The sequence below is a fragment of the Schistocerca serialis genome, chromosome 2, assembly GCF_023864345.2.
Source record: "Schistocerca serialis cubense isolate TAMUIC-IGC-003099 chromosome 2, iqSchSeri2.2, whole genome shotgun sequence".
Classification (NCBI taxonomy): domain Eukaryota; kingdom Metazoa; phylum Arthropoda; class Insecta; order Orthoptera; family Acrididae; genus Schistocerca; species Schistocerca serialis.
In genome coordinates this window covers 318,719,226-318,734,680 of record NC_064639.1, presented here as the reverse complement: position 1 = coordinate 318,734,680, position 15,455 = coordinate 318,719,226, and positions in this window count along the sequence as shown.

The window sequence follows — 15,455 nt, the reverse complement described above, 5'->3', positions numbered from 1 at the left end:
GACGAAACGTGCCGCTATTCGCAGGGTCTTCTCTATCTCTTGCATTTCATACCTGGTAAGGATCACAGACAGTTGAACAATACTCAAGAATTGGTAGAACATTCTTATGTAAATAATTCATGTCAGTATTTTGCAACCATAACTTATTAAACTGATGGTTCCATAATACTCACACCTATCAGCACCTGTCTCCTTTGGAATTTAAAATTTGTATTCTGCTTGATGTGTGAGAGTATTTACTCTGTCTAATAGTACTTACTAAATCTTAAAAATCTGAAGTCCAAGTCAGAATATCAACAATGCAGGGAAAGGTAGATTTCTACTTACCATAAAGATGACACGTTAAGTTTCAGACACGCACATTAAAAGACACTTAACCGTAAGCTTTTGGCAACAGCCACAATCAGAAAGAGAAACAGTAGCATACAACATTCATTCACACAAGCAAGTACACCTCATGCACACTTGATGACTAACTCTGCCAGTCTGATTTGATCCATTATAAATGGTTTTTGAAAGCCTGCGACTGTGAAAACAATAGGTTTCTTTATAAATAAATCTTCTGCTACCAGTCACTATTTTTCTTTATTTTACTTTTCGCACGACGCGTTTCGTCAAATGATTCCAATTTCCAATTGTGTTTTTTGCGTTTATTAAGCCATTTCTATCGATGTTGTCAATGTATGAGAGTCTGCTCCATTTCGTTGACTTTTACACTTGATTTTTTAGTTGGGTATCGATTCTTTCGGTGAAGTTAATGGCGAAATTTAGAAGAATTTGTACTTACAGGTTTCTAATGGTCCATTTGTGCAGAGTCTCACACACACTAAACATCACACACTACGTGTTGTACACTTTACACATCGAAAATACCTTACATAAACAAAAAAGTTACAAACATCTTCTTACAGGTAGTCCACAGAGATAACATTATAGGTCTTCCACAGATTATAATATGCTTTTGTACAGAGTTTATTTATCTTAACAATTTTGCTCATAAATTACTACAGCTGGGCAAGGAAAGGGTGATGGGTGATGTAAATTATGATTGGATGTCTAGGATGAAGCTATGGACTGAGAAGAGAAGGCGACGGAAACGACGCTGGGAAAGGACATGGAGAGTTTAGAGAGGAAGGGAACGTGACATATGATTGTAACACATCGTTTCAGAAAATTGCAGCTGCCCCCGGATCTTTAGTGTGCTAAGACCTCAATATGCTCTAGTTATTACTGTACTCTAACATGCAAGAATGAATGAGTGTCGAATGACGTATCTTTTACTGTAAATAAGTATTACATTTGGGTCTTGGCAATTAAGTGCCCAATCTTAACCAGTTATTTATATGTGAATGCTGTGCATATTCAGAACGACGTGTTAACTGCACAATGCCTGGATTCGCATTCCATGAATTTTAGGACTGGTGAGGACTACCGTTTATTCAATGTAATTTAGCAACGAAAACAGGAACTATCAACTTGTAGGTGATTTCATAAGAAAAAAAGAGTGGCAAAACGAACCGCTAGGCGGAATAATACCACATTTCTTGTTAACCTGTCGGCGAGGTATCGAGTACTTAATTGGTCTGTTCTATCAACTTAAGAATCAGTCTTTCTGTGGTGTAAGCCAGGTAACGTCGAAAGTGGTTTCTTCTGGACACCCGTCTATGTGTTGGCGCACAGTGTCAGGTGGTGGTGGAGCCACTCAAGGGCGGATTTTTTTGGCAGTGAGTGATGCAGGCTAACAAGGGCGTTAATTAATGGGAGGACGCATTCAACAGGTCCTAGTGGATGGACTGGGTGACAACATCAATATCGTTTCTTTTTTTTAAATAATATGTTGACAAAATGTATTCTTACAATTCAGTTCACCAATATATTACAAATATTCATAAGTTCTTTTCTTTGAGAATAAACCATTTTGAAGCCGCAAGAATTATTTTTTATTTTAAAACAGTGCTCATATGCAATGAGAAACCAAATTGTGCATTATATTCCATAAGCGTTACAAAGTCTTTTTACTAGCTTCAGGCATTAAATCTTTTTTTTATCAAAACTGTGTAATACACGTACTCTTTTTGCTGCAAACGTTTCAGTCGAAACAAATCTACTCCAAGAGGTTGCTTCGACCTGATCTCACGCCGGGCTTGTTCCTCATACCTGTGGCCGAAGCAGCCCCGCAGACGGCATATTACACTCCGGCGATAAGGTCTGAAGTTAACACTGTACGAACTTGAACATAATGAAACCTGTCTTAAATAAAGCAAGGATGAAACAACAGTTCACTTGCCCAACTCAGAACACAGTGTACACAAGGCTAGAGCAGGAGCGGACACGAGACACTTAACAGCATCAAAACACGAACATTAATTTCCAAAAAACATTTCATATTATAGTTAATCAAGTGTGCCAAACAATGCAAGGTATCATTTCATGGTGTAACACATCGGCTGCGGTTCAGTCCAACCGTGAATTAATGTTCGGCTAGAAAATTATAGTTAACCACGCCAACAAGTAACAAACACTTCGATACGTCTGAAGGATTGCTCTGGCAACTATTAACTAAATCTGACAAGGATTGCGAAGTACTAATGGCTCTGCACAACAAAAAATGGCTCAAATGGCTCTGAGCAGTATGGGACTTAACATCTGAGGTCATCAGTCCCCTAGAACTTAGAACTACTTAAACATAGCTAACCTAAGGACATCACACACATCCATGCCCGAGGCAGAATTCGAACCTGCGACCCTAGCGTTCGCGTGGTTCCAGGCTGAAGCGCCTAGAACCGCTCGGCCACAACGGCTGGCTCTGCACAACAGTTATTACTACTACGTAGGGGAGCTCCCATCTTGATAAACAGTAGCTGAACAGTTAAAGCATAAAACAACATATCCAGGTCGCAGGACCCTTTAAAGGAAGTCAAGCACCAGTAACATCAAAAAGACTTTAGCTATAACGATGTCCCTGCGGTATTTGCCTTTTTAGTTTAAGAGGAAGTAGCCTTAATACATCGGAAATTTGTGGTGCCACCTCCCTCCAGCGACCTTCTAAGGCCTCATTGCTTCTATTCCACAACGCGCCGCCGCCCTTACCCATGTCAAAAGGTTGAAATGGCTCTGAGCACTATGGGACTTAACATCTGAGGTCGTCCGTCCCCTAGAACTTAGAACTACTTAAACCTAGCTAACCAAAGGACATCACACACATCCATGCCCGAGGCAAGATTCGAACCTGCGACCGTAGAAGTCTCGCGGTTCCGGACTGAAGCGCCTAGAACCGCTCGGCCACCGCGGCCGGCTTACCCGTGTCGAAGGTGGGTATACCGTCTATTAGGTAGGTGGTAATAATGTTCTGACTGATCAGTCTAAGTACCTAGGAGTAAGTCTGTAGCGACCTAAAGTGGAATGAACAGAAAACAAATTGCAGGTAAAACATATACCAAGCTGAGAGTCATTGGAAAATGTTAAGAACATTGCGAATGGAAAAACACACGGCAGTGCTATAATATTCTACAATATTTATTGCTTTACAAACTGGAAAAATTTGTGGTAAGGTCTTATGGGACCAAACTGCTGAGGTCATCGGTCCCTAGACTTAGACACTACTGAAACTAACTTACGATAAGGACAACACACACACCCATGCCCGAGGGTGGACTCGCACCTCCGACGTGGGGAGCCGCTCGGACCGTGACACGGAGCCTTAGACCGCGCGGCTGCCCCGCGCGGCTCCTTAATAGATCCATTAATTTGCCTACAAGGGTTTAGTTTGATCGCACGTGATGGAAATTTGGACTGCAAAACGGACGGCAGTGAGTTGAGCACCAAGCAGTCAATAACCACTAAATCAGTGCGACAGAAACAAGAGCCACCGGTCGCAACGAGTGTTACAGAGATGTCAAAGAACGATCACCATTGAAATAGGTAGCGACAGATCCCAAGCTCTGTCTTCGACCAAGCGTGACAAGCAAGCCGGGCAAATAAATGTCCGGTGAAACTATTCACCAAAAGGTCCGACCGAAATAAGCTAGTAACGGCTGGCACGCCGCAGTAACTGCCGCAGAGCTCTACTCTATACTGTCAGCGCCTACACACGGGGCCCGCTGTTGGAACATGCGCAAACCAGGAAAGCCAGCCCCGTTACCCAACAGAAATGTGTGATGTCCTTAGGTTAGTTTGGTTTAAGTAGTTCTATGTTCTAGGGGACTGATGACCTCAGATGTTAAGTCCCATAGTGCTCAGAGGCATTTGAATCAAAACTAGTACTCTCCGCCTCATGCGCCGTCCTCTCCCATACTCCTCCCCCCCCCCTCCCCCCCCTTCGACCTGGCTCTCACCTCGACCGTTCCTATTTCAGATACCACACCGCTCAGTTAGGCTGTAACGTCGCCAAGGACAGTCGTTCGTTCTCTTTCAGGCGCTTATTCACTTGTTCACTCTGTTACACACATTAGTCAAGAATGACTGAAGAGTAACGACAAGTGAACCATGTCTCCGCGTGAACTTATGGCCGACTCGTCGCTATACACTGCCGGTTCAAAAATGGTTCAAATGGCTCTGAACACTATGGGACTTACATCTGAGGTCATCAGTCCCCTAGACTTAGAACTACGTAAACCTAACTAACCTATGGACATCACACATTTCTTTTTGATAACGTGGCTGGCTTTCCCGGTTTGCGCATGACACACATCCATTCCGGAGGCAGGATTCGAACCTGCGATCGTACCAGTCGCGCGGTTCCGGACCGAAGCGCCGAGAACCGCTCGGCCACAGCGGCAGGCTATACACTGCCAGAAAAAAAATAGTATGGCCATTAAGAGGATTCCAATTCACTCAAGATTTATTGTTACAATAGTGCATATGGAGTCCATGAAATTATTACGTTTACCGATCAATAGCGCAAGCGTTTCTGAGGTACCAGGTATAGAGCCATGCTGAAACACCCCTATTAGTACTTCGTGTTGCCACGACGGGCGGCAATGCAGTCGATCGCAAATACTCGCCTGGGATATGTTTTGCCACGCCTGCTCCACCTGTTCACGTAGTTCTGCCTGTTTAATCATACGTGTCACTTGAAAGTTCCTGGCAGATTAAAACTGTGTGCCCCACCGACACTCGAACTCGGGACCTTTGCCTTTCGCGGGCAAGTGCTCTACCAGTTTTAATCTGCCAGGAAGTTTCATATCAGCGCACACTCCGCTGCAGAGTGAAAATCTCATTCTGGAAACATCCCCCAGGCTGTGGCTAAGCCATGTCTCCGCAATATCCTTTCTTTCAGGAGTGCTAGTTCTGCAAGGTTCGCAGGAGAGCTTCTGTAAAGTTTGGAAGGTAGGAGACGAGATACTGGCAGAAGTAAAGCTGTGAGTACCGGGCGTGAGTCGTGCTTTGGTAGCTCAGTTGGTAGAGCACTTGCCCGCGAAAGGCAAAGGTCCCGAGTTCGAGTCTCGGTCGGGCACACAGTTTTAATCTGCAGGAAGTTTCATATCAGCGCACACTCCGCTGCAGAGTGAAAATCTCATTCTGGATACGTGTCACTTCTTGACTCATCGTATTTCACACGTGCTCGACTGGAGACAAGTCCGGAAATCGTGCTGGCCAGGGAAGTTGCTGCACCTCATGCAGATCATGTTGAGTTTCACGGGTAATGTGTGGGCGAACATTATCCTGTTGGAAAAACACATCACCTTCCTGCTACAAGAAAGGCAAAAGAAAGGGTCTAATAATATTCCGCACGTACCGAGTTGGTTAGCGTCCCTTCCAGGAATACTAAAGGTGGACAAGCTTTTCAGTTTATCGGCGCCAGACCATAAATCCTGGGGTATGGTCAGTGCGTCTTGGACAAACGTACTCTACGAGACAGCCCTCACCAGTGCGTAAACGACTATGACTTGCGTGCAGGCAGAACATGCTTTCATCGCTGAAGACCACGGCCCGCCATTATACGAGGTGCATTCAAGTTCTAAGGCCTCCGATTTTTTTTCCTCCGGACTGGAAAGAGATAGAAACATGCACATTGTTTTAAAATGAGGCTGCGTTCATTGTCAATACGTCCCAGAGGCGGCAGCACCGTACGGCAGATGGAATTTTACCGCCAGTGGCGAGAATGAGAACTGTTTTAAATACTTAAAATGGCGACGTTTTCCTTACTTGAACAGCGTACAGTCATTCGTTTTGTGAATTTGCGTGGTGTGAAACCAATTGAAATTCATCGACAGTTGAAGGAGACATGTGGTGATGGAGTTATGGATGTGTCGAAAGTGTTTTCGTGGGTGCGACAGTTTAATGAAGGCAGAACATCGTGTGACAACAAACCGAAACAACCTCGGGCTCGCACAAGCCGATCTGACGACATGATCGAGAAAGTGGAGAGAATTGTTTTGGGGGATCACCGAATGCCTGTTGAACAGATCGCCTCCAGAGTTGGCATTTCTGTGGGTTCTGTGCACACAAGCCTGCATGACGACCTGAAAATGCGAAAAGTGTCATCAAGGTGGGTGCCACGAATGCTGACGGACGACCACACGGCTGCCTGTGTGCCATGTTGCCAAGCAATGTTGACGCGCGACAGCACGAATGGGACTTTCTTTTCGTCGGTTGTGACAATGGATGAGACGTGGATGCCATTTTTCAATCCAGAAACAAAGCGCCAGTCAGCTCAATGGAAGCACACAGATTCACCGCCACCAAAAATATTTCGGGTAACCGCCAGTGCTGAAAAAATGATGGTGTCCATGTTCTGGGACAGCGAGGGCGTAATCCTTATCCACTGCGTTCCGAAGGGCACTACAGTAACAGGTGCATCCTACGAAAATGTTTTGAAGAACAAATTCCTTCCTGCACTGCAACAAAAACGTCTGGGAAGGGCTGCGCGTGTGCTGTTTCACCAAGACAACGCACCCGCACATCGAGCTAACGTTACGCAACAGTTTCTTCGTGATAACAATTTTAAACTAATTCCTCATGCTCCCTACTCACCTGACCTGGCTCCTAGTGACTTTTGGCTTTTTCCAACAATGAAAGACACTCTCCGTGGCCGCACATTCACCAGCCGTGCTGCTATTACCTCAGCGATTTTCCAGTGGTCAAAACAGACTCCTAAAGAAGCCTTCGCCGCTGCCTTGGAATCATGGCGTCAGCATTGTGAAAAATGTGTACGTCTGCAGGGCGATTACGTCGAGAAGTAACGCCAGTTTAATCGATTTCGGGTGAGTAGTTAATTAGAAAAAAAATCGGAGGCCTTAGAACTTGAATGCACCTCGTATCTTACAAGTGACTCTCTGACAGCACGTTCGTGCACGTCGATGCTGTGACGTGGGTGGGAGGCGGGCTAGAGGTGGGCAAACCTGTAGTCCCACTGCTAAAAACCGGTTCGCAACAGTTGGTGTTGACATGTCTGGGCTCGCAAGCCCTCTTATCTGCGCTGTGGTAGCCGTACCATCTGCCACTTTGCCCTTACAACACGGCGATGCTGCCGGGCGTTTGGGCTGCGCGAACGTCCAGAACCTCGGGACTTGTATGAGAATGTTGACGTGACCACTCACTCATATCAGCATCGTTGCACAACTGATGCAGTACGTCCAACTTGTGTGGCATTTCGCCGAAAGGACCATCGCGCCACCCCTTTCAAACTCGCTCAGTTGGCTGCAGGAAGCACCAATGCGTCTCCGTTTCACGACTGTCCGCTTTCTTCAGCCCCTGCCTGCGCCACATGGAGCCTTCTGGCTGTGAACATTCCCTATTAAAACGGAAACATAGATGGCGCTTTTGTTGCTATGCTGATAAGCTACCTGTTGACGGACGACTTTAAAACCATTACCAAGCCGCCCGAAGTGGCCGAGCGGTTCTAGGCGCTACAGTCTGGAACCGCGCGACCGCTACGGTTGCAGGTTCGAATCCTGCCTCGGGCATGGATGTGTGTGATGTCCTAGGTTAGTTAGATTAAGTTCTAGGGGACTGATGACCAAAGAAGTTAAGTCCCATAGTGCTCAGAGCCATTTGAACCATTTGAACCATTACTAGGACGTCTACTTTCCCCAGGTACCATATGCTGCCATCAGATCAAAATCGACGTCGTCTTTCCAGGTATACAATTTTTTTCGGCAGTGTATTTCATCTCTTCACAAACTCACGATATACGCTCTACGAGAAAGTAGAGTGGACGGCTAGTTGTTTTAAAATATTGCTTCTTCTATGAAACTGACCTTTTCCGTGTACTTTAAAGTTGTTGCAGCATATTTTATTGCAAATCAATGCTCTCTTTTTTCCTCGGCTATAGGACGTAATGATGGTGTGCTAGCTACTTAAGTCTTCGTAAATTTTCATATAAATGTTGCTTGTATTGTGACGGAGATTTTCTTCACTGTAAGATAGTTTCGATTAGTATTGTTTTATTTACATTCTGTGATAGGAATGCTAATTTTGTATGTTGATGTGATTATTTTATACACATAAAACCTACAATGAAGCTCGTAATTAAGTTATGTAATATTATCTCTAGATATATATTTTGATTTCTGTATTATGTAATGTCAATATAATGAATGATCGGATGGCATTGTTGGCCGGGAGGCCCCTTTCGGGGGAGTTCGGCCGCCGTATTGTAAGTCCTCTTTAGTTGACGCCAGTTCGGTGACTTGCGAGTCAATGATAACGAAAACGATGATCAAGGACACACAACACCCACTCTCCTGCCGGGAATCGAACTCGGGCCCCGTGCGTGCTAGGCGGTAACGCTACCGCTGCGCTAAGGAAGCGGACACTGTAAATGTAAATTGTATGTTATTTGTAAAATAACTGCTACAGCAAGTAAGACCACCATTAACATCTCTGTAACTAAAGACGAGCACGAACACAGTATAAGGATGGACTGAGACATGAAGTTCATTAGTGGAGAAGCGGATCGTATTCATGGAAGGAGGAAGTATTTTGTTGTAGTGGACGGACGGTGAAGTGTCAAGAAGGGTATTAAGGGGATATTGTTACTGGGAGGTGTAGGACTAATGTTTTTTGGAGACTGTGTCAGTGTGACAAAGAAGTTGTCAGAGGCCGTTTAATGGCGTCGAGTTATAATGAGTCAATAAGCTTTTCAGCTGATCATTAAGTTTCTGAATCGTTGGACGGAGAAGAGTCCACTGCGAGAAAGGAAGAGATGAAGCTCAAAAGAAGGAAGAATTAACTAAAGTAGAGAAAGTGCATAAGACAGAAGAGAAGAGAAAAGACAGCACGAGGAAGTTTAATGGTGGACAGGAATAACGATATCTTGAAGGAAATTAGCAACAGCCTATTCATAATGGATGGACGGAGGGAGTGAAGACTGAGTTTACGAGCAACTGAAGTCGTGTAGTCTGTTATATGTCAGTATCAATGAAGACGTGTAAGTAAAAAGGGAGAGTGCCTGGAGTGTGTTTTAGTGGGGACAAATCTTTTTTCGTGAGGACTGAAGTGGTTCACAAAGTAATTAGAGCTACATTTATGTTAGTGATGGAGTGGTATATACTCGAGAGTGAAATTTCCAATAAAGTGACACCTCGCAATCTAAATAAATTATTGCGTGGGTGTATATTGTTGATTATAACAATTGTATGTACATCTAAGAAATAACTCTCTGTGTCCCACCCATAAATCCTACCTGAAGTGAGTTAAGGCATTTCTGCAGTCGAACAGCGCTAAAAGTTTGCATTTTGAGTTCGTGAAATTTTCAGTTAATTTATGTAATTGTTCGAGACGTCACATCGCCATATTATCAACCACTGCTAATCAGTTTCGGAGCTGGGATTCGGAGACAGGCGCTAATCAGTTTCGGAGCTGGAATCCACAGACAGATGCTCAAGAGTGCAAGGTACAGAACTCTCTGATTTCACAACCGTTGTTTTAAATCAAATGAAACAAATAGCTAGTATAGAAAGCTGTACGAACGCTACAGATCTGCAAAGACAATTTCAACTTAGTTAATTAAGATGTTCTGAGAGGCAAAACTTTAAAGGTAGTAGACAGTAAACCAGCAGTGGAAATATTCGTGTATTACGGTATAAAACCAGACTCTCCCTCGCAGCTAGTTATATTACGTTTCTTTACAAATAAAGCCGAGTTTCTATCACACGGCGTGGGAGTGTAACAGTAGGGTGTAGTCAGTAAGAAAAGACATTGTGTCATTAATTTGGTATAGTACAGGAACAGATGAATACGCGAACAATAATCAGTCGGCAGGAGCACAACCACGATATGCACATCACATATACTTACAGTTCTCTACGCATGTTGTAAGGAAGTTGGTATAGTATAGGAAGAGACTGAAAGCGCGAACGATAATCAGTCGGCAGGAGCACAATTATGACATGTACAACACATATATTGTCTACGCGTTAGTACCCTTGTTGTAAGGAAGATCTCTTGTACGCACAGACCCAATGGCAATTAAAAAGAGATTATGCTCAGGACAAGTAACAATAGCCTGTAAGCAGGATAAGTTGTTTCAACAGTTGGTGCAAGTGCAAGTCTTGAAAGTGTAAATCAAAACAGCATCTGCTGATACAGACAAATGCAAAACGTCCTCACCTCTAACTAATTAATCACTGTAACACTCCTAGACAGCAACATTACGTATTGGTAGATGCGCACTCCAGGCATTTCAAGCGCATTTATTTATTTCAGGGTATTGATTTTCAAGCCAGAGGCTATAGCTGATCGTGTTTGCCCCGTACAAATTCAACAATATACAAGTGCAAAGAATAGGCAAAATTGTTGCAGACTAAAATCTAGTCCTAATATAATCCCACCACCACTCCAGCCTATCCTAAAACCCATCTACGGCATGAAAGGGTCAGCCCATTGTCACTGGCGATGACAGACGGTTCCAGCAAACCAGTCTAGAAGCCCTCACTAAAGAATAGTATTCCAGGGTATGGCATCTCTAGTCCCATGTGTCACACCAGGTGTCTGAGTGCTGACTCAAAAACTTGAATGTGTCACAAAATTCTAGTTACATGTGGTTCCACGGGGCAGGTTTGGATTTCATCATTTGCGTGTAACTAGAATCAAACTATCCCCATACCCACAGTGAAAATCAACCCCAAAAGTTACAAACACCACAAAACGCAGACGATAACCAGATCAACCAAATATTAACAAATGTATCTCAAGTTCATCTGAGATCAGATCAGAAATTCCCATTAGCTTTTCCAGACTCCGAGTTCTATTCCTCTCTGCTGGTTCACCGTTTCCTCAGTCGCATGTTGTAATGTTACCTGCGGCCCACCTACAGCTGTGCTTCGTAAGGACATCATTACCTCTCTGGGAGAACCGGTCTGCCAGCCTGTCCAGCACTGAACACAATTCTACACTACTTGGAGTAATAAGACGGAACTGGCTGTTCCACCCGATTTCTTCGCCTCACGCTACCCCATATTCTTTATCATTAACGACACTTGTTCACCTTCACATTTTTTATTCGAGTACCGAGAACCTCTTGCGAAGGGATGGGCACGACTGCGTTTCTTGTTGATTGCATGCTGGACATCCTTTTCCCATCCCTAGTCCGAGGGTGAGTCAAACGAAAACCTTAAATATTTTTTTAAATATTATTTATTGTGCAGAAGTGGTTCGAAGCTGTATGACTTTTCAACATAATCTCCCCCACGCTCAATGCAAGTCCTCCAGCGCAGGTTTTCATTTGACTCACCCTCGAATGTTGCTCTCAACTATGGAATGAGTGAGTGTTTTGAATGTGATTTCGTGAATTGAGCGTCTATAGTGCAAAGATAAATATTTTACTTAAGCTTTGGTGCCTGAGGTGAAAAATCGAGGATGGTGGAATCTCCGAGGCTAGTAGGAGCCTCCTCCCTTCCTCGTCAGAGGCCAGCAGAGTGACCTTTAGCTGTCATTCCACCATTTTTAGGCATTTTGTTTCCGGTGGCGTAGAGGATGGACGGACTCTGTGCAAATCTCCGTCAAGCTGTTTGGTAAGACTCAGAATATGAGGTATATCGTAATTAAAATAACTATTCTGTTCTTTTCAGCATACTCAAATATGTCACAGATATGTTGAAGCTACCTTTCGTAAGAGTTTTCCAAGCAAAATCAGTGATTAGGTCTTAGATTTCTAACGATCACTTAGAGCTCATTTCAAATACAGGAGTATGAAGTTAATCCTGTAGTACCTCCACCACCTCCAATGTTTGTTGCATTCACTCTTCCCTCCACGTGCATTTATTTGATTTCATTAACCTTTTTTGCAGAATATTTAACGTTTTCTTTCTTTGTGATATGGGCCTCACCCACTATATATCAGCCAGCCATGTTGTCGCTATCGTTACAAGAAAGCGTAGGCAGTTTCGTTTAATGTTTTCAAGTTAGGATTACAACCGACTCAACAGTGTGACATATTTGAGTATTTGTACGTGTGGAATTATTTGCTTTTATTTATTTTACTCTGCTGGTTATTATTTCAATGCTCCCACGTCGGCATAGTTGCACAGAGGAAGGATCATCTCTTTCGTAAGTTAGTTAAGGACAGAATTTGCGCGTGGTGGGTGTGAAGTCTTGTTATTAATCCTAGATCGATCGAACATGGTGAGTATGTGTTTGTGCCATTGACTTCCACAGGGTGCTGGCTGCACGGACGTTCTTGCGGTTTGAGTGTCTTACGTGTGAAATTTTGCTGATAACCCAAAATCGATCCTACATGGTGAATATGTATTGATGGCATTTACTTCCAATCGCCCATGTGGTATTGGCAGCATAGTCACTGCAGATGACTGAAGTTGCATAATTTCAGGTAGACTACGCCTGTGATTGTGTGAAGGATTTACTAGGATATGTCCGCAGCTCGTGGTCGTGCGGTAGCGTTCTCGCTTCCCACGCCCGGGTTCCCGGGTTCGATTCCCGGCGGGGTCAGGGATTTTCTTTGCCTCGTGATGACTGGATGTTGTGTGTTGTCCTTAGGTTAGTTAGGTTTAAGTAGTTCTAAGTTCTAGGGGACTGATGACCATAGACGTTAAGTCCCATAGTGCTCAGAGCCATTCGAACCATTTTACTAGGATGTACTGATGATTTATATGTATTTCATCATATATGTATTTATCTGCTTGATCTTTAGTTGCCCAGTTTCATGATATCTTGAAGCTACGCATTCATTACTGCCTCCAAAGCTGTTTAGCCCTCCAGTAGCCTTGTTGTATGGATCGTTATTAGAAACAGTAAGTATTAGCTACTCATGATGGCATGAGAATGGAAGCTACATGTAAGAACCACCTTAATCTCAGAAGCAATGTAATTTTTCTCCCAATCCCGTGCATAATAAGGTACAAGACCGCTTAGGTTAGACAATGAGCGTCGTCAGAGCATGAAATATATTCTTTGTTCTCCACTGAGGTTTGGGGCCAAGAGCCACAATGAATTTTACCCTTAATCACGATCAACGTAGCGGTTCACAGTTGTAATTCCAGTCGTCTGAGTCCACCTAATAATGCATTCCTGAATAGTTTTAACTTCAAAATAATAATCAGTCATTCTTTAAATCATAAATCCATGTTGTTGCTTATCCTGTCAGACAATCGTGCAAATGCTTTCGTTCACCTGTCTACTTTGGTTGTTTGCTCCCTTCAATGGGTTATCCGTTCTTCAAGATTTATTAATCGATTAAATTAATATTCGGGCAGTCCCCAATTGTTATTAAAAGCAAGTATTGAATCAAAACGGGTAGACGAATGTTAGCCGCAACAGAAACTTTAATGCACTCCGTCAGGCAACGATTTCCTGGTGAGGAAGGACGTGTGACAGGGTGTGTTGTCGTGATGAAGCAGCCAGTTCCCTTGACCCCAAAGTTCGGGCCGTCGTCGCCGCACGTTTTCACGGAGCCCTCGCAAGACGTCACAGTAGTACGCGGAATTCGTCGTTTGGTTCGGTAGGACGAATTCTTTGTGCAGAATTACCTTGGTATCAAAGAAAACGATGATCATGTTCTTCACTTTGCTCTTCACCTGACTCGCTTTCTTGGGTCTTGGAGAGTCCGGGCTCTTCCACTGGGACGATTGTTGCTTTGTCTCTGGGTCATAACCGCAAATCCAGCTCTCGTCGCCGGTGATAACCCTTGACAAAAAGGTTGGATCATCAGATGCGGCCTGACGAAGGTCCGTGCACATTTCAACACGCTGTGCCTTCTGATCGGCAGTCAAGATCCTTGGCACAAATTTTGCGGCGACACGATGCATGCCCAATTCATCAGTCATCATTCGTTGACATGTCCAAAACCAATACCTACTTTATCCGCAAGGTCTTGAATGGTTCGACATCGATCCGCAATAACCAATTGTTGAAGTTTGACAACAATGGCTGGCGTTGGGCGGCTAACGGGCCTTCCAGTGTGAGCATCATCTCCGACGTCTGTACAGCCGGCCCTGAACCGAGCATGCCACTCACACACACGCGTACGGCTCTTGCTCTGTCCCCCAAATACTTGCTGACTCATGGCAAGGGTCTCCGTAGCACTTTTCCCGAGATGCGCACAGAATTTGATACACACGCTCTTTTCTGTTCGCAGATCCATCGTAAAATCGCCACACATCAAATACAGAGTATTATGGAAATCACTGTGGACACGCAACACGTCCTACGAGCTGAACTCCACTCCGCACTCTGACTCATCAGATATGCAGCTCTCGCCACCTAGCGGTGCAAAGATCTACTGTGCCTACTGCCCAGATGGCGGCACCAGTCCCGAAAATTTTGGATTCCACCTCGTATTATTTGACGAACAATAAAGCTGTATCATTTCTACCCACGCAGAACCAAAAAGCAACGGTAGACTTTTAGTAGTGTAATCACTGGTACGCCTCAGGAGATCTTTCCCGTCGTCTCTAATTCGGCTGAGACCTATACATTCGACACACACGAATCTCCTCCCTGTTCTGCTATTTATTCTGTGTAGATAGCCGGGACATTGTCCGTGTCCTGTCAAAACATGTATTAACCTATGTAACGTCTGAATTCGCGTCGCTCACTGGCATTTGGAAAGAGCTCGTAAACTCTTCTATTCATTCTAGCATTGTACCATTCAATTTGCTACTTTCTGTCAAGCTACCTTTTCATTTCCAACTTACGACCGACTCTGTATCCTGTGATCAGCCGCGCTAAATACTTATCTCTGCTCTCTCCCTCTACATTTAGTCTAACCGTCCGCAGCTCGTGGTCGTGCGGTAGCGTTCTCGCTTCCCGCGCACGGGTTCCCGGGTTCGATTCCCGGCGGGGTCAGGGATTTTCTCTGCCTCCTGATGACTGGGTGTTGTGTGATGTCGTTAGGTTTAAGTAGTTCTAAGTATTAGGGGACTGACGACCATAGATGTTAAGTCCCATAGTGCTCAGAGCCATTTGAACCATTTTTTCTAAGTCTAACCATAAGTAAGGGTGTAGTGGCACATGTCTCTCCTCCAAAGCCAGTAATCGGTTCCACACTTGCGTTT